This window comes from Anoplopoma fimbria, chromosome 1 (genome assembly GCF_027596085.1).
Source record: "Anoplopoma fimbria isolate UVic2021 breed Golden Eagle Sablefish chromosome 1, Afim_UVic_2022, whole genome shotgun sequence".
NCBI classification, from domain to species: Eukaryota; Metazoa; Chordata; class Actinopteri; order Perciformes; family Anoplopomatidae; genus Anoplopoma; species Anoplopoma fimbria.
Window position 1 is genome coordinate 20796145 of NC_072449.1, and position 19189 is coordinate 20815333.

Consider the following 19189-nt stretch of genomic DNA (forward strand, 5'->3'; position numbering starts at 1 on the left):
GATATGCAGTGTAAAAGCGCTTTGAGTGGTCGGAAGACTAGAAAAGCGCTATACAAGTACAGTCCATTTACCATTTACCAATTGTTTCACAATCCAAGATCAGGATAACCTATTCAAGACAAGTAGTGACAATCACCACACCCTATAACTTGTAATATGAGGGCTCTCAGCCATCATGATTACCTCACAAGTTGTCAGGATAAGTTGAATTTTTGCTGCTTATCAGGTTCACGGTGGGAGCAGGCTAAGCCAAGTATCTCAGATGCCCCTCTCCCTAGCTGCTTCCTCCAGCTCCCCCTGAGGGATGCCAGAGTGTCCCCAAGACAGATGAGTACCGTATTTTCCGCACTATAAGGCGCACTTAAAAGCCTTTAATTTTCTCAAAAAACGACAGTGCGCCTTATAATCCGGAGCGCTTTATATATGGATTAATTCTGGTTGTGCTTACTGACCTCGAAGCGGTTTTGTGTGGTACACGGCGCTCTGTCAACATGTTTTAGTACGACTTTGGTAAACTACAAAGCCGCACCGCAGCAGCATTACGGCTACCGTAGTCAGGAGCGTTGCGGAGTAATACATACTGTGCGTCACCATAACATTACAGTGTGTGTGTATAAGGACCCCAACATGGCTCCTGTCAAGAGACACGCTTACGACGCGGACTTCACGCAGTAGAACATGGGAATAGAGCAGCTGCGAGAGAATTCAACATTAATGAATCAATGGTACGGAAGTGGAGGAAGTTTGACTGACTGACTGTTTTGTTTCGCTTAATGCGCCTTATAGTCCGGTGCGCCTTATATATGAAAAAAGATCGAAAATAGACCATTCATTGACAGTGCGCCTTATAATCCAGTGCGCCCTATAGTGCGGAAAATACGGTACTCCGTTAAATACCTCCAGCATATTCTGGGTTTGCCCCAGGGTCACCCCCCAGTCTCAGGTCAGAAAAAAAAAAGAAGAAATATAACAATGGAGACGTTTGCAGGGCGTAGGAAAGGCACAGAAGGATCCTACTGCTTGATTAGCCCAGACCAGAAAGCTGTAGAGTAAATCTTCCCTCTTAATTTCCCAAAGCAATTCCACCATTTGTAATGTGTAAACAAACTAAACAAACAAGCAAACAACTGAAGGTGAAATGCTGCTGGTTCTGCTTGAAGCTTGCACAGGTATTTAACAATGCAGTTTTGAAAAAAAACGTTACAAAACAGTAACACAGAGTATGGATTATAGGATTATAAATGGATAAACAAGAATTAATGTTCTAATTCAAACTCACCAACATGGCCATGAGGTAATGTGAGATAAGCCACAGCTTTGAAACCTAACTTTAAAGCAGGCATTGACTTCTATGGAAAACACTTGGCACACATGCATATTGTGCTTTGGACCAACTGGTGCCGAGTTGAGGTTACATAACTGAGAGCGGAGACTGACAGTTCTCACCTGATTTTCTAAAATTTTCCTTAGGATTGTGATTGACAGGTTAAAGAGCTACAGGATGGCATTTGAATAGGTATGAGTACATTTCGAGCAAGTTCACTGTTACCATGGTGATGGTAGGAGATTATGAGGACACATTGGACCAATATTCAAACTGCCAGAGGGGCAACTAGACAGGTGCTCTGTACGTGGGTGCACATAGCACACACACATGCTTTCCACACACATACACATGCCTGTACACTACCTTTATAGTTGATGTAAATGCATATGCAAATAATCTATTATAGACAAAGACTTCAAAGAAAAAGGCTCTTGGCAGGGAAGATCCCCCAACACACTAAAGCACAGTCTCATCCAACAACACTTACACCGATTTGAGGTTACACGCTAACATAGAGCACTAGAGGATTACCTGGCATTGGGCCCATAGCAATCTCCAGTGCATTTTTTTTACTCCTTTATTGTGCTATGTTCTATTCTTTGTGAACACCTCCTCCCTTCAACCTTGACTCGTAGATCAAAAAGACACGAGAAAGGGCAGACAGAGATCAAATGTGCCTTTGAGAAATCCACCCAAAGGACATCCAGAGCCTCCCCTGGCATACATAACACACTTATCCAATATCACAACACACACAGGTTAAAGGTTAGCTTTGCAGAAGCAAGCATAATCTCACTAGGTCAGTTTTTCAGTGAGATCTTAAACTGGAAAACATTGAATGAGAATGAACTGAGCCATGCAGCAGCAAGGCTGACCAAAAAGCAAACTCTGAGGGGGGATGATGACTTTCTGCAGCAACTTGTGTCACACTATTTAACCTAAGCATTGTAGAAAGACTTTGACCTGCTTTGACTAATTCCAATATTTCTTCAGAGACAATTCTGGTGGGTAATATGTGTCTGCTTTGACAATTGGCACTGAATACCCAGCACGTCTATCTGAAAATAAAGACAAAAGACGAACTAACAGCCCAGCGCGAGGCTCGTTACAGCAGGGAATCCAGCAGCTGACACAAGACAGACGAACAAAAAGAGAGACAGATGGAAACACAGGCCGACATACACGTGGAAGATAGACGGGTAGCTAGCAAAACAGAGGGAATGTAAGGACGATGTCTGTGTGAGCACAACCGCCGCCACATTGCCAAAAACAATGTCTCCTTAAATGGCCAGAGAACATTTCATTAATCGAACTCCTCCTGCTCAAGCGGTTACTGCGCTGTTAGAGCCGTGATGAGAAGCTTGGCTCTCCGTTAGGGCACGGACTAATGAGACAATCAGCAGCTAGCTGTCACAGCCTGGACTTTATGATATCAGGGAGGTGCCTCTAGTTTAACAGCCATTGACCGGCTCATCACTCCTTGCTACTTAGCCTCCTTATGGTCGATGGAAAGAGCAGTAATCTGTGGATGGTCGTAACTGAAGCTAAATAACGGGGAAGTGAGATTATTATAGAAAGATGATGAACAAACTTTAAATGAGCTCTGTCGTTGGCGATCCCCAAAGCACAGGTGTAGAAGAGAAAGCGAGCTCTGTAGAATCTTCTTACAAGCTTTCTCCCTCTCAAAGGACGGTGGTTATGTGGCAAGCAAGGTATCAATGATCAAATCGGAAGGAGACGGAGAAGAGAATACCTTATGGACCTGCTGCACACCATGGTAATAAATGTAACTCACAGCCTGGACTGCATTTTCTCCTTCCCTCTATTGCTTTTCCCAGCCTCCTTTTACATAATGCACACACTTTTGATTTTACTCTACAATGCAGATACCCTCTCCTCCTTGAGGATTGCTATTAATTTATGTATCTGCATCTCCTAAAGCCCCTTCACCTCCTCATCACCAAGGCTACTGTACTGTACACACAGCAGGGATACCATCAGAAGGAGGATTATAATAGCTCTGATCTGATTAATGGACAGTAATGGTAGATGGCTGATGAAGATCCCAGAGGATGGGAGGAGGTGATGGAGTGAGGGAGACAGCGACGGTGAGCAGTAGAGTTAGAGAGCGGGGCGAACTATTCCAGAGGTTTTCATCTGAGCAGGTCAAAGAGGAGATCAACCCCTTAACTCCATCCTCCCTGCTGCTGCCCTCCTCCGCTCTCTACGCTACTCCTCTCTCCTCCAGGGATCTCATTATGGCAGACTCACAGGCCATGAGGACTGAGCCTATGCGTACGAGACGGGCCGAAGAGGGGGACGAGATCTGTGCGGAAGGGAGTAAAAAAAAAAAAAGAGATGGTGGAGGAAAGGCTGAGGAGAGGAAAAACTGGATACCGCAGAATGGGGGAAAGAGAGTAGAGGACATGACTGATCGGGAAAGTGTGTGCGCAGAGAGAAGTGTGCTGTAATAGAACAGTAGAGTATATTGCCTCAGGTACCAGATTGTTATTACTGCTGCAGATGGCTGGGAGACACTTCACGCAGATTTATGTTTCGTTATAGTCTTCGTGTGTGTGTGTATATGAGTCACATCCATGTCTGTGAGGCCGTATGTGAGCAAGCGATATGCTTGTTTAGTTTAAGTAATGTCAGCTAAATGGCATGTTTTTCTAGATAAATAAGCAATTAGATGCTCGGCGGGAGGTTGCAGGGAGCTACAGCATCCAATCAAATCCCCATACACCATCTGTAAGCTATTGCTCTCATTGTACAGCCTGCTGTAAATATCAAATCAAGTGATTCAGGATCCTATGCTGGCAAAAACAACAACAGTAAACGGCATAAACTGAGAAGACTAAATTGAGCTCATATGCCAACTCCCTTTTCACTCCATCTTCTTCCCATCTTCCCCCCAGAACATTGAACAAGATCTATCTTGCTCTCTACTCTTTTCAAACTGTCAGCTCTTCTCCAACAGCTTTCAATGATTTTTTTTTTTATGAAGGGGGGTCATCATTTGCTCCTAATGTGCCACTGAGGACTGTCTCTGTGTTTATATTTGTGTACTCCAGTTGATGTGAGCATGTAAGTGTGTGTTTCTTTGCAGCACCACAGATGTAATGGTCAACACTAATCCAATCTGGGGGTAATGGACAGAGACAGCGATGGAGAAGAAACGAGACACTTTATACGGACCTGTCTGCGCCTGCGCATACACTCCATCTCGCACCCACACAAATGGAGGCTCATGGAGGCTCTAATGCAGAGTTATTATCCTCATAATCACTCGAAAATACACTTCATCTTCTCTATATTCTCTCACCTTCTTTTGTTCAGCTCTCTAGCCATCCATCGCTCTCTCTTCATCTCCTGGAGACATCGGCTCTCTCCTCTCCTCGCGTCCCCTCTCTACCACATAGCCATGATAAATCTCTACCATATCTTCCCAATGGGCTTTCACAAAATCAATGGCTATTTTGGAGCGCACCTTGTAGGCGTCAGATTGTGTGTGTGCTCGGGTACGTACACTACGTTTATGTTGATTCTCACGTGCTGAAAATTCAGAAATAAAAAGATGTTATCAAAATAATTTGAGAGTTCCAATAGCTCAGGGCACATAGAGCATGAACAAACAAAAACAGGGTAAATATTACTGAAGCTGTTAATGACTCACATGTACAATGTAGATTCCCACAACACTAGTTTCTTCAGTTTAACAGTCCACTCACAAATATACAGAGAAATCAATTACTTTGCGGTTGTTTTGCTCACTCAGCTGCTGCAAATAAAACTCAACATTTCCTGCACATTTTTCACATTAAAGACATGCCACAAAAAAAGCCACTGGAAGGCATTACAGGTGAAACACCTGTGTAGGAAGCATTAAGTTTAGAAATACTAACTGGTAAAAACACCCTGAAATTCAGCTAAAACCCTCCCTCAGTTTATCCCCAAAAAATACAACAGACGTCAACGTGTGGATATCTGTGTTGCAGCGGAGCCATCGGCTTCTTTAGAGGCTCTCCCAGCGTGTGTTTGTCTGTGGGGGATCGTTAGTACGTAGCCGGAGTCACGCTGTTTATAGGGGTTAACGTTACTGTTTGTCAGCCCTAAAAATCTTGTTAAGCAGAGTATAGCACAGTTATGGCGGGCCCATGTGTTTTGTTTACTGCCACTGAAGAGGGATAAATCTCGTTCCTGTATGACGACATCTGTCGTGGGCGGCTGTGGCGTAGTGGAGAGCAAGGTAGTTCTCTAATCAGAGGGTCGGTGGTTCGACACCCGGCTTCGGCAGTCGATGTGTCCTTGGGCAAGACACTTAACCCCAAGTTGCTCCCGAAGGCTTGCCATCGGTGTGGACTGGATGTTGCATGAATGTTAGTTAGAGTCTGATGGTGGCACCTTGCATGGTAGCCTGTCATCAGTGTGTGAATGGGTGAATGATATGTAATATACTACTGATTGTAAGCAGATAAAAGCGTCTGCTAAATGACTGTAATGTAATGTAATGTAATGTCCGCCGTGAGATGCACAGTCAGCCACTGGTACAGCATTTATACATGGTGCAGGGTCACCTGTACAACATAAACCTCAGAGTCTTGCCCATTTCATCAAGGACATATATACAAGCAGAACTGGAATTCCAGCCTCTCGGTTGTATGCTTCCTCCAACCAGTCAAGTTCCATGTTTTTCCAAAATGCCATCACTTCATCATTTTTATCAGAGAAGACGTTTGTGTGTAATAAGGACATGAATTCTTGAGTTATGGCCCAAATCATTTTTTTGTTAGGTTGCAGAAACATTTCCCTTTGACTACAAGTGTATAATCAGTTCATCTTTGAGTCCAGGCGCAAGTTTGTATCAAATTTGAAAAAATGACCCTCCAATTTGTTCCTATGATATCACGCTCACGAGAAAAACACAAGAAAACATAATGCCTCTGTCCAAATTATGTTGCTGGTGCAGTGGCATAAATATACGTTTTTAAACACAATAAGTGTTTCATTAGATGCAAAAAAAAATCCATGTGAATAAGTGCATAGAGCAAAAAACATTTTAGCGTGGAATTTCTAGCGAAAAATTAAACTGTTGACAATTTGCCCTACCCCTATTAGTAACGGTTGATATTCATATTCTATGTGTTTAAATGTATCCATATATATATATATATATATATATATATATATATATATATATATATACTACTATGTCATTTTTGTGTTTTTCTCGGCATTATATAATACTGACACAAATTAAATTGGTGAGTTTTCATTAACAGCAAACAGCAGGAAACTAAGATCGGAGCACATTAGAAAACAAGGAGTCATTTTCCCAAAATATGATAAAATACACTATTAAAACAAGGACAATTTGGCTTGTGTCTTATAATATTGTGCAGCTGCGTTAAGTCCTTGCCTGAGTGTGTGCTGGAGTTTATATGTTGCTCTTCAGTTACAAATGCAAGAGTTACTGTCTCTCAGGGAGCCGGCTGAGCCTGAGCCTGCTTTGACAGTAAATAAGCTAATAGGCAAATGTCATGGCTATTAAATGAGTTAAGCCCGATCGATGTCAACTCCAGGGCAGGCAGAGGTATATAAATTCATTTCAAATGAGACACCAACTGACACCAATAAAACAAGTAATCTGTTAGCATCTGTCTGCTGAACCGGGGGTCTGGTGCATGTTCGGGAACGTGGATGTGTGTATGTGCATCTAGAGGCGGTGGGAGGGAAGGGCGAGGGATGACATGGAGTGAGGACGGGAAAAAGGGATTATGCGGGGTAGAGGTGGAGGCATGGATGAAGCTGTCACTTCGCTTTGTGAGATTCTTGGCGGTGAGAGATGAGAGAATAATCTCCCACGCAGGCAGCAGGAATGCTTACACTGACACTTTCCCTCCGCCTGGGCCCCAGAAAGGGAGGAGAGGAAAAAGTGCAAACATGTCACACAGATAGGAACAGATCAATGTCCACAAACACTGTTAGCAAACAAGCACAGCCACGGACACACACATTTGCACAAGCGCCGACCAAGCAGAGATGATGTAATCTGTTTTTAACTGTATTTCACACTCTCTTTTTTCCTCTCTTCCACTGACAGCCCTTCTCGTCTCTTAACGATCCATCACTGAAATTATTTCATTAGCGATCTGGCAGCACGGCAGCAGTTTTAGCTTCTTTGTACTGACTGAAGCATCTCATTTTTCATTCTCTTCGCAATACTTTAGCTTTGATCACTGGTTTGTGTCTCAGAATAAAACTCTCCAAGCCATCCCAGAGGGCCGCGCTGTGAATCATAGGGATCCACTTAAACAACAAAGTCAGCACGTACAGATTCTCACATGCAAATTAACTCGTACACACTTAAGCACATATTCACATCACCCTACAAAAAGAGGACAGTTTCAAAGCTAAATACTGAGAAAACTGTGCGCGTGTCTAACCATAATCTACCTTGATGCTAATAAAAAGCACCTCTGAAATCCACCCTATGTCCATTAAACCTGCAGATCGCCCCCTATTAGACATCTCAGATACAGGCTCTTTGCTGTGTCCAAGACCTCATCTGTATTCCAAACTGCAGCCAATCAGTTATGAGGTATCTTTTTCAAATTCACCTGGATAAGTGGACATGCCAAATGTTAAGTTTAGCCCCGAGGTAAGTTAGAAAGATGGCTTGCGCTTCTATGAGGAAACCGCCATGGGTTTGGCCTTGAACATGTTCAACAAGTTAGCTTCATTTCCATTGGAAAATGGTATAAAATCTTCTCATCTAACTTGTCAGGGAAGCTATTGCGCACATTTCCCAAATATGTCAAACCATACCTTTAATTAAGAATTTCACTGCCACATATCACATCATGACCTTTCTGAAGGATTTTTAAGGCATTAAATGCTCAAATATAGTTCATATTGTTTTTTTTATATTTTTTACAACACTCCAACACATATCTACACAGTAGCACTGCAGGTCAGCCATCGGTGTGCTCAGACCAGTCAGATCTATTGATTTACTATCAGCGGGCCATGCATTGACCAGAGCAGGAGTTGTAGGGCCTGGCCCCTCAGTGTATTAATAATTCATTTGGGTCTAGGGTTACAGCAGGCTTGAACCTACCAATGCTGGATAAAAGCAATACATGGCTGATACATGCAGAAAGACATAAGAGACACCTTGACATTGATATAACCAGAGTGTGGTTTGAGGATGTTTTTTTCTATATTTAAGCAGATGTGGGAGGAAAAACTTCAGCATGTGCTGTGGTGTCAGTGCTATGCCTATGTGTGTGTTTGTGTTTGTGTGGGTGTGTGCATGTGTGTGGTGCTCAATACACGTTCCATGAAATATGCATGAAGCATGTTTGAACCCTTCCCCCCCTCCCCTACAGGCCAGTACCAAGGTCCTCACATGAGCTCACATAGGCGCACACACACACACACACACACACACACACACACACACACACACACACACACACACACACACACACACACACACACACACACACACACACACACACACACACACAGGCCTTACACTGATGAATGTCTGTCCTTCAGAGAGCACAACAGCCACAGGAGAGTGATACAGTGTGAATGAGAACAGAGTGAGGGAAAGAGAAAAGGCAGAGTAGAGTTTTCCTGTAGGGCTGTTGTAATGTTTTCTAAGAACTATAATTGACAGCATACACAAGCATTTTTATAACTTTTCTTTGATGGAAAATTTTAATAAAACGTATGCTGATAATAAAACATTGACTGTGAGGTAATGACATTTTCTCCCAAACTGAACCAAGTTACAGGACCTACTCTCACTCAAACACATCTCCCATTATAAGTGAAAACGAATTACAGTATATGACATTATCTATGTTTTACTTTCCCAGAAGAAAACAGGTGCGTGGGGGGGAGACACTGAGATGTGGGCGGTATATTCTAATGAGACTGCATGGGACAAAGTACAGGGAGACAAATCTGAATGGCTTGTTGAACCACATGTTTTCTGATTTAGGCAGCCCATAAAAACCGGACTGGTTTGTCTTCTTTCATAAGACAATAATTCTTATTGTTTGTGGGTAGGTAGGTACTGCAGATGTGAAAAGGTGAGTTTTTCATAATATGTCCCTTTAAACTATGATATATACTGTTGTAATGTTTTATCTATGACTGTGCATCACATTTTATAAGCTTATTAAATTGTTTTGTATGTAAAATAACTAAAAAGTACAATATTTGGCTATGAAATTTAGTGTAGTAATAATCTAAATCAGCTTGAAATGGTCATACCCAAGTAAAGCACGTCAAGTTTAAACTTATTAACATTAGTTCGGAAACTCCCTTTCCAAGCAAGTTGGAGAACTCTGATGAACTTCGGGTAGCGTAAAAAAAGTTGCTACTTGTGCATTCTGGGCTACTGTAGAAACATGGCGGTGCAACACTGCAGAACCTATAAAGAGAACACGCTCCCTATGTGGCTATAAACTGCTCATTCAAAGGTAACAAAAGCACATACAGTCTTTGTTTTCAGGTGATTATAGAGTCCATCCATCCATCCATCTCCTTCCGCTTATCCGGGGCCGGGTCGCGGGGGCAGCAAGCTAAGGAGGGTCCTCCAGACGTCCTTCTCCCCAGCAACACTTTCCAGCTCCTCCTGGGGAACCCCGAGGCGTTCCCAGGCCAGACGAGATATATAATCTCTCCAGCGTGTTCTGGGTCTACCTCGGGGCCTCTTACCAGTTGGACGTGCCTGGAAAACCTCTAAAGGGAGGCGTCCAGGAGGCATCCTGATCAGATGCCCGAGCCACCTCAGCTGGCCCCTTTCAACGCGAAGGAGCAGCGGCTCTACTCCGAGCTCCCTCCGGATGTCTGAGCTCCTCACCCTATCTCTAAGGCTGAGCCCAGCCACCCTACGAAGGAAGCTCATTTCGGCCGCTTGTATTCGCGATCTCATTCTTTCGGTCACTACCCAAAGCTCATGACCATAGGTGAGGGTTGGAACGTAGATGGACTGGTAAATCGAGAGCTTTGCCTTTCGGCTCAGCTCCTTCTTCACCAAAACGGTCCGCTACAACGCCCGCATCACTGCTGACGCTGCACCGAACCGCCTGTCCATCTCCCGCTCCATTTTACCCTCACTCGTGAATAAGATCCCGAGATACTTGAACTCCCTCGCTTGGGGCAGTGACTCACTCCCAACCCAGAGGGTGCAATCCACCGTTTTCCGGAAGAGAACCATGGCCTCAGACTTGGAGGTACTGACTCTCATCCCGACCGCTTCACACTCGGCTGTGAACCGCCCCATAGAGTCCATTTATAGCAATAAATCCCCTTTATTCCTAAAAACTGCTCCTTTAAGGTTGGGCAGGGAGGGGAGTATAGAAGCCAAACTATACCCACTTACAAGGCACGGAAGGGATTGGATGTGTGGCAGATATATCATTTTACATTTCCAATAAAGATAAGGTTGAATAAAAGGGTAAGTAAAGAGGGAGACGATGGAGGAGAGGAGGAGGGGTTATTTGTCATCTCGGCTTTTTAGATACAGTAACTTTCTAATTAGTGAGACATTTGCTGCTGTGCTAATGAACAACAAAGTCTTTCAAGCAGAACAAACAACCTAAAAAACAAAGCACACACACACAAACAGCATCACAACAGGACACGAGCCCATCTGTTTGCTCAGGAAATCTTGCTTTCCTCACACACACACACACACACACATCACACACACACACACACACACACACACACAAACAGCATCTCAACAGGACACGAGCCCATCTGTTTGCTCAGGAAATCTTGCTTTCCTCTGGCGCTATTTAAAAAGAGAGTGGGAGAAAGTGCACACACACACACACACACACACACACACACACACCAGTGAGTATGCAGACATGACATCATAGTTTTCTGTGCCGAGTCTCTGCAAAGAGCGTGGGCAGGAGTGCGCGGGTAGCTTGTGTGAATACTACACTGTGAGAGCCAACACAGACAGCAGAGCAGACTGTGCTGTTTGTTTGCGTCTGTGTGTCCTTGTCTGTCACATAGAACTTGAGGCGATCTAAAGGCATCTTTTTTTCCCCACATCTTCGCATTCATCTCCTTATCTCTGCCTCTGCCTTCCCCCCCTTTGACTCTGTTTCTGTCTCTCCCCCTTCTCTTCTCACTGTTTATCTGCTGCTCATTCAGTCAGTTTTTTTTTTTACTCTGGCATTTGTTTGGCTGCCATGCCCTGTGAGCACTGTTTAATTGTCCCCCCCCTGCGCTCCCTCCAGAGAAGGAATGGGTGAGGAGGTGGGTTGCGGGGAGACTCGGTGGGGGGGACAACGACGACAAGGGCAGAGGCACTTCATTAATCAATCAACCAGCTTTGAAAATTTACCTAATTAACGGCTAATTAGAGATCCGGGCACCGTGCCAGCTGGCATCCAACCCACCTCCACCGATACGACCCCCGCGGTCCCCCCAGATGACACGAGAGGTAAACACTCCTCCCTTGTTCCCTCCTTTGCTCTCTCCTTTATTAGTCTATCCGTCCATGCATCCACTCACCCGTTCCCTTTTTTTTTTTCCGTTCTCTGCAGCAGCAACAGATCACAGCTGATAACTCAGACGAGCTCAGATTGCTTAAAGATCTCTAGATCTCTTGCCACCTGACTCATTCTCATGTTGCACCATATGGCTGTCTGTTGGGTTTGCTTTAACGCCGTCTTACCGGAGAAATATTGGTGGACATCATGGGGTCCAGCAGGCTCTCAGAAGGCACCGTGTCACCCCGACGATGGCTGCCACGGCTCTTGCCTTGTCCCTGCCAGCTCACTCTGCGGGAGGTGCTTGCACGCCAGGCCCGCTGGATCCTGGGAACATACATTGAGAAAAGTGACATCAGTGACATCTGCCTCTCGTGACCTAAATACACCAATCATGTGGGAGGAGTAATTTTGGGCTGCGAGGGTTTTTTAGAAGTCATGTTATTTTCTGCATATGACAATTTTGGGTGGTTGTTGGAGCATTTCCCAAGATTGGATGGAGAAAAAGAAATGTTGTCACTATGCACCATATCCAGTTCCTCTCAACTTCTCATTTTTTTCTTCCGAAACTTCCTTTTCTTACATTGATTCCCTGTCCCTTCTGAAAAGTCTTTTCATTAATTAATTCTTCATTTCCCTATCCGCAACCTTTCTGTCTTTTCTCTCTTTAATTCTCACACATCTCACACATTTTTCAGACTTCTCCCCACCGTTTTCACCCTCCACAGATCACTCTCTCCGTCCCTCTCCTTCCACTTGCTTTTATCCCTGCAGTCACCCCAACACCCGGGTCCAGGATGAAGTGTAGGATCAATTACCCGATGGAGAAACACATTCACCTCCATTGGAGCAGAGAGACAGCTAAGCCAAATGGAACAAATTGAATTAAGCCATAACTCCTAGCTCTAAAACCAATACCTTTGCCCCCTTCTTTCTCAATCCCTGTTTTCTACACTTTTATTCTTCCTTTGCTTTCTCCATCTGTCCATGTTTCTGGTTTCTGAGAGAGTTTTTTTTACCATCCGTCTCACCTCTTCTACACCCCAATCGTGTTGATTCTACACAGAAACTTTCTCTTCTCTATCCTCGACTTTAAAGGAAGTGAAAGCCTTAGGTGTGAGCTGTACTTCCCTGTTAAACCTATAACATCGTGGGCCCATGTTTAAATAAAATGGTGCAGGATGTCAGTCTACAAGGGTTCAGTGCACTCTGACCCCTGCCACATATTAATTTATCAAATAATTCACTTTTAATGTCATAAATACCGTGTGTGACACTGAACGTGAAATTGATTTAAAATGTAGAAAACAATCACTGATATTTTGGAGCAAAAAAATATATGCAGATACAAAGATGAGCTACAAGTGATACTCACACAATAGCCTTTATTTCCAGGTGCTGTTGTTGCTCACGGCGACAGGGGCTATTGTCATCTGCTTCCTCACTCTTACGAGGGCGGCTTCTACTGTAATAACAAGACAGATGAACAGCCTGTCACAGCCTAATAAGCACTTATTTTCTGTAGAGTAAGAGGCTGTCATGGTAGAGTGTACGTTCAAGAGTGCGGCCTTGTTATGGCAGAATAAATGTCTTGCGTGATCAAGTTTCAAGTTCTTTATTATCATATGCACAACAATTAACACAAGTTCAATGTAGAAGTAAAAGCAAAATGAGAATAATACATAAATGGTGCAAGATGAAATATTGGGCTAAAATGTAAACATGAATAAAATAAAGTTATATAAATTTGCGAGAGACATTGCAAATAAATAAATTGAATGTGAACAGGAATGTAGTAAACGCATATGCATATGAAAAGTACAATAGAACAAGGGCTTTACAATAAAGTGTACCATCCTCATTGTAGATTGAATGCTGTTTATAAAATATGAGGATTCTTTCATGGAGAAGTATGGACACTATTGTGTAATGTCTTACCTCTCCACTTTGGGAACTGCTTGCCCTCCGCTGTGATTACAGTTGCGATGATACCTCTTCACTTCTTCCTGCAGAGTTAAAAACACCAACATGTCAAAATGTTTTTTTACATTCTCCACCAGGGATCTGACACGGGAGGAGCTTTGCTTTGATAACATACAATAATAAATCAGTATTATTTCACTTATTTGTAATATATTCTCCTCCCAAGCTGTTTGGCATAGCTACAAAACTAAGCCTACACAGGAAAATTGCTCCTTTTCATGATTTCTTTCTGTTGTCTGTTTATTGACCTTAAGAGTGGCAGCTTGTCTGTTTCTGTAAACACCGGCGTTAATAATCACATAGTGGCAGGAAAAACGTGTGTGTGTGTGTGTGTGTGTGTGTGTGTGTGTGTGTATCCTATTGCTGATGCATAACAGCAACTCTGCAGGTGCCAAACAGCCAGACATCGGATGCAAGCCAGAGGGGGTGAGGCCGATATCAGGTGGCTCTGGGGCAACTGCCATTCAGCTCAATGGGAATAGACAGATGGATGTGCTCCCAACGCAGCCAGGCAGCTCCACTGCATCTCTAGTATTCACTATCTCTGTATGTTGGCTAGCAAGGTGCAAGCTGTAAGTGTAAGTCCATGTTCGTGTGCAAGGGCTCAAATGTCTCTTGTGTGTTTAGGGCGTAAAGATAAATCCAGCTCACTTATGGTGAAGATGGGATTGGCCATTTTGACTGTAATTAGAAATTAGTCTCTCATTGAATCACAATTGTTCGGACATCTGTAACCTTAAATGAATAACTCAAGTGTCACAGGGGATTCATCATTTAACCCTCTACATTCCCACACAAATGACATGTTTCTATCATATGAAACATTATGTTTAAATGTTGATTTAACTTGATCAAATAAAAATCAAAAAAAGTTTGGAAATATAATTTTTGGAATAACTTGGGGGGGTTTATATTCCCCCTCTGCTAGGACCTATTGGAACTATACATTTATAAAGCTCGCCATATAAACTTTATAACTGCTGCACCCGATTAACGCGAAACCCCAAAAAATGAAGTGATAAAGGTTTAAAAGTGCTGTATTTAACATTCTGAACATGAATAGCAGCAAACAACTATTTGCTATGAAAAATATAGTGGAGTGGTGTCTACCTGAGCAGAGAATGAAGTCTCACTCCACCTGTGTATGTTGTTATCCAAACTTTGTTGAACCTTGCTTTGTTGTCACAGCCAAGCCGGGCCGGCTGCGCGTGCTTCCAGTGCACGTTGGAACCGCTGGGAATTCTGTCCCGACTGTTAGCGTCATCGTGGAAGCCTTGTACACATTCTCAGGTTCCAAACAGTTTGCGGTTCCACCTCAGCTAAACACCGTTAGCTCTGTAGGCTACTAACACGCACTAAAAACCACGTGCGGCCGGCCAGGGTCGGATAACAACACACAGTTTTATGAGAGAGTCTGAAGTTCCAATCCCAAAAATCAACAAAGTTCTTAAAAAAGAATTCACTCCTTCATACCTTCTGCCATCACCCTCATAAACTCCATGGGGAAACAGGTATCTAACAAATACTTTTTTAACTTAAATAACTTTCTGTATTTGCTCTTTTTTTTTTGGTCTTAGTGTTGCATTTATGTGCCAATGGGTTTTATGTGTGCTTAATGTATGCATCCCGCTATTGCACAACCCATTGCATCAATGGGGACAAATAAAGTTATTGATTGATAGTCTACTTAAACTGCTGATTGAGCATTAAGAGTGTTAATACTATGATTAAAACAGGGAATATCACAGTAAATATTTTATAATGAAAATGTAGCAATTCCTTTGAGTTTTCAAGGATTGCCATACTTGCTTGGTAAGGGCCTCCTTGCATTTGTAATTTTTTGTAATTATTGTTTATAATGTTTTTACTATTACTATCTTTTGTGCGTTCACAACCAACCGTAATGTCTCGGGTCTCTGGACTGAATAAAATGCATTAAAGTTATATGAGAGCAATACAAACACCAAGGGAGCAATACAACTACAGCTGGTGACAGAAGAAATGCATTACTTGCAGCAATAGGGTACATGACAATCTGTTAAATCAATAGTTGAGTGCATGATTGCATAAAAACACGGATATTAACAGAATCCTATTCTGCTGGGCATGTAAACAGCTTAATCGCATTATTTCCAATATCAAAATAAGGGCAATCAATAGACTGAAAGTCTAGGGAAGGTGAAAGTAGACAGTAATACGCATAATGTCTCTGAAAAATGAGAGAAGGAAGGAAAACAGGAAGGAAGGGGAGAGAAAACAACAAGACATAGCAGAAAGTACGCTGCCCTCTAATTGATGAGTTATTAAAATCATAACTTCTCAGAGTCCTAGTTCTATCACAAAGATCGATGGCAGGCATAGTTGGATGTCAACACTTACACACACACACACACACACACACACACACACACACAAAACCACACACAAAAGCTTTTTCCCTTGTGTGTGTGTGTGAGAGACGGTTGGCTCTTTGTGCCCTTCAGACTAGTGAGGTCTCTCAATGAGATAAACTCCCACACACATGAACACAGCACATACACCTGAGTGCACTGAGAGAGCAAACATACCAAAACACACAGTCACATGTAAACACACGCAGACACACACATTAATCTGATCTCAGAGGGTTTGATTGCAGCGTGCCGATGCGCTGAAACATCTGCATCAGACTATTGGCTGTTTGGCTGACGCACGACTGGCCGATAAGCACGAGGAAATGTCCAATCAGGGGAAGAGCTGTTCCAGTGGAGACGCTTGTTAATCGTAACATCGGGAATCAATTTACATGCGCAGTGCGTACAAAGAGTAATATGGAAGTCAACATTTACTCTTACGCCTGAGCCCGGGTACCAAAAGTGCCCGCTGAGAGATGGAGTGTTACTGATGTGCTCATGCGATTACATGATTTGAAATGCCATTTTCTCTTAGTGTTATGGCTTTGGAGTAAAAAAAAAAGTACTTTCTACTGAGAGAAATGGATGTCATTGTGCTCAAACCTTTCAATCATATTTGAGTAGAGAGGGAGCAGGAGACAGAGAAAAAAGACACTCAGGTTGGGAGACGTGAATTGACAAAGAATCAAAATGATAACATTTTAATGACTAAGAGCTGCAGTGAGGATGCAGTTTCATACTGATCAGTCAACAGTGTTTACAGACCTATACATTCTCATAATACCCAGACTGCTGCAGTTACACAGCCATCAATACCAGGCTGGAGCAGGAGGTGTAAACTAACCTATGAGGGACAGATAAGGAACAGTGACACATAGGAGGAGTACATCATGCACGCATACAGATATGAGGTTAATTAAATACAGACAGGCCCCTTTTATTTTAGCACAGGTTTTATAGGTATGATTCAAAAGATTTGGCTCCCCTAGAAGAGGGGTTTTTGGTGATGTCTGTAAAGTGCTGTAAAGTGCCTGTTTTGTCCAACCAACAGCCTATAACTGTAAAATATTGGATGATATAGAAATAGGTAAAAGACGTCACTTTGGTATTAAAATGATTTGATTCAATTCCTGCAGGTTTTGGATAACTGATTAATTTACTAATGCAAACTGAATATTCAATATGAGTCTTTAATCCTACATGTGAGGGCCGATGGTGGCGCGGTGAAGAATGTCGGGCATTTAAAGAGGCTGGAAGGAGGGTATCTGGGATTGTAAAATAAGGGGAGCGAGGGGTTATCAATATCAAGAAAGAGGAGGCCATACGTTCATTCTAAATTGGGGAGATGAAGAAGAAGAGGAAGACATCCCGAGAAGTGTAGAAGGTGGGTGACGAGTAGAGATGAAGGAGGTGTGAGAGTGAGAAAATGACTATATAGTCTATCAAAATGCAAAATGGAGCGCTTGGGACCATTCCCCCTGCTTCGATTAACCAACGAATAGCTGCTCTGGCTCACATATGGTGAGGGAGCATGTTCGCACGCACTCTTTCATTCACATTCACACACTCACACCGAACATTCATACATACACATCATCGTTGAGGGGGTTTATTTTCCATGATCAAAGACTAAGCTCTCTCATTTAGACCAAACCAGCCTTCCAAGACGTGGTAATGGGATGGGGATGGAAATGACTCCAACATTTCTTTTTAAAAATGGCAGGAGTGTGTGTAGACACGCATGTGTGCATCCATGCATGCATCTCTGTGTGTGTTTGGAGGAGTTATGGTGCATTTTTAAAAGCTTTTTTTCTCCCTTCTTTTTCTAAAGTATTGAACCAGAGCACACATGCACGCACACACACACACACACACACACACACACACACACACACACACACACACACACACACACACACACACACACACACACACACACACACACACACACACACACACACACATACACAAACACACAGAGGATGTATGTTTCTTCATCACATGACCGTGGCGGGCCAGGAGAGATATCTGTCAGTGTGCAGGCTCATCTCGCAGCTCGGGTTATTACGACTCAATCGCGGAGCGTTTGAGTGAGCTGGTGCAAACAGCACTCAACACAGCTCTGTCCCACTGGGGGGAGAGACAATAATGCACTCCTGAAATATGACACCCTTCCCTGGCTCCACACTCCCACTATGTACATCTCTCTCTATATACTACAGAACACTGTATCTGACTCCCACGGTTACTGGTGCTCCCCTATCCTATGATACAGGGTCTGAATGACACCTGTAAATGCTGGATTTCTGCTCCTGTTGAGCACAAACACAAGTTCATTAATAAAACTGTTTGCCTGCATGTCGACTGAATTAGAGAACAACAAGGGGCTTCATGCGTGATACTGATTAATGATTTTTTTTAAGATTCCAGCTGCAAGTGCTGTGTCAACAATATCACCTGCACTGTATATTTCATGACTAACCCCGTTAAACGTGACCCCCTTCGGCGTGCTGTTTAAATAAGCTCTGTGTAAAATGGTTAACAACAAGGCCTTGTGGCCGTAAAATCCAGCTGTCCCATTGATTATGGGGTAATGGCTGGATGGATTAATGGGTTTCTCAGGGGGGTTCACGCCTCGGCAATGAATCTGAATCACTGACGCAGACGCAGCAAGTGGAGCAGCCTCCATATCCAATAACCTGCATTTCTATCCTCATTCATATTTCACACGCCAATTACTGCTCAGTCCTTCATCAAGCTTCTTCTTCATATATGAACCTCCTCTGACATGGCTTCTCGTGGAGTTAAGCTGGGTCAATTTGGGAAAAGTCATTTTTGGAGGGCGCTAATGAAATTCAACTGTCAAGTGATGCAGTGGAAACGGGTTGGAACAAATCTGGAGTCAAAATGAGAAAGTTACGGTGAACATGCAATGGACAAGAGATAGATGGAGA

At 43.2% G+C, this 19189-nt stretch overlaps 2 long non-coding RNA genes across 2 annotated transcripts in view; both read right to left on the minus strand.

Annotated features, from left to right (window-relative positions):
• Nucleotides 1-12174, minus strand: part of LOC129090245 (uncharacterized) — a 50948-nt gene extending 38774 nt beyond the window's left edge. Inside the window, exon 1 of the long non-coding RNA XR_008531187.1 lies at nt 12045-12174. This is a non-coding gene — a long non-coding RNA (uncharacterized LOC129090245). The remainder of the gene's footprint in view (nt 1-12044) is intronic.
• A 1062-nt stretch (nt 12175-13236) lies between these two features.
• Nucleotides 13237-19189, minus strand: part of LOC129090251 (uncharacterized) — a 7089-nt gene continuing 1136 nt past the window's right edge. The window contains exons 2-3 of the long non-coding RNA XR_008531188.1: nt 13798-13865; nt 13237-13324 (exon numbers count right to left, since the gene is read on the minus strand). This is a non-coding gene — a long non-coding RNA (uncharacterized LOC129090251). The remainder of the gene's footprint in view (nt 13325-13797; nt 13866-19189) is intronic.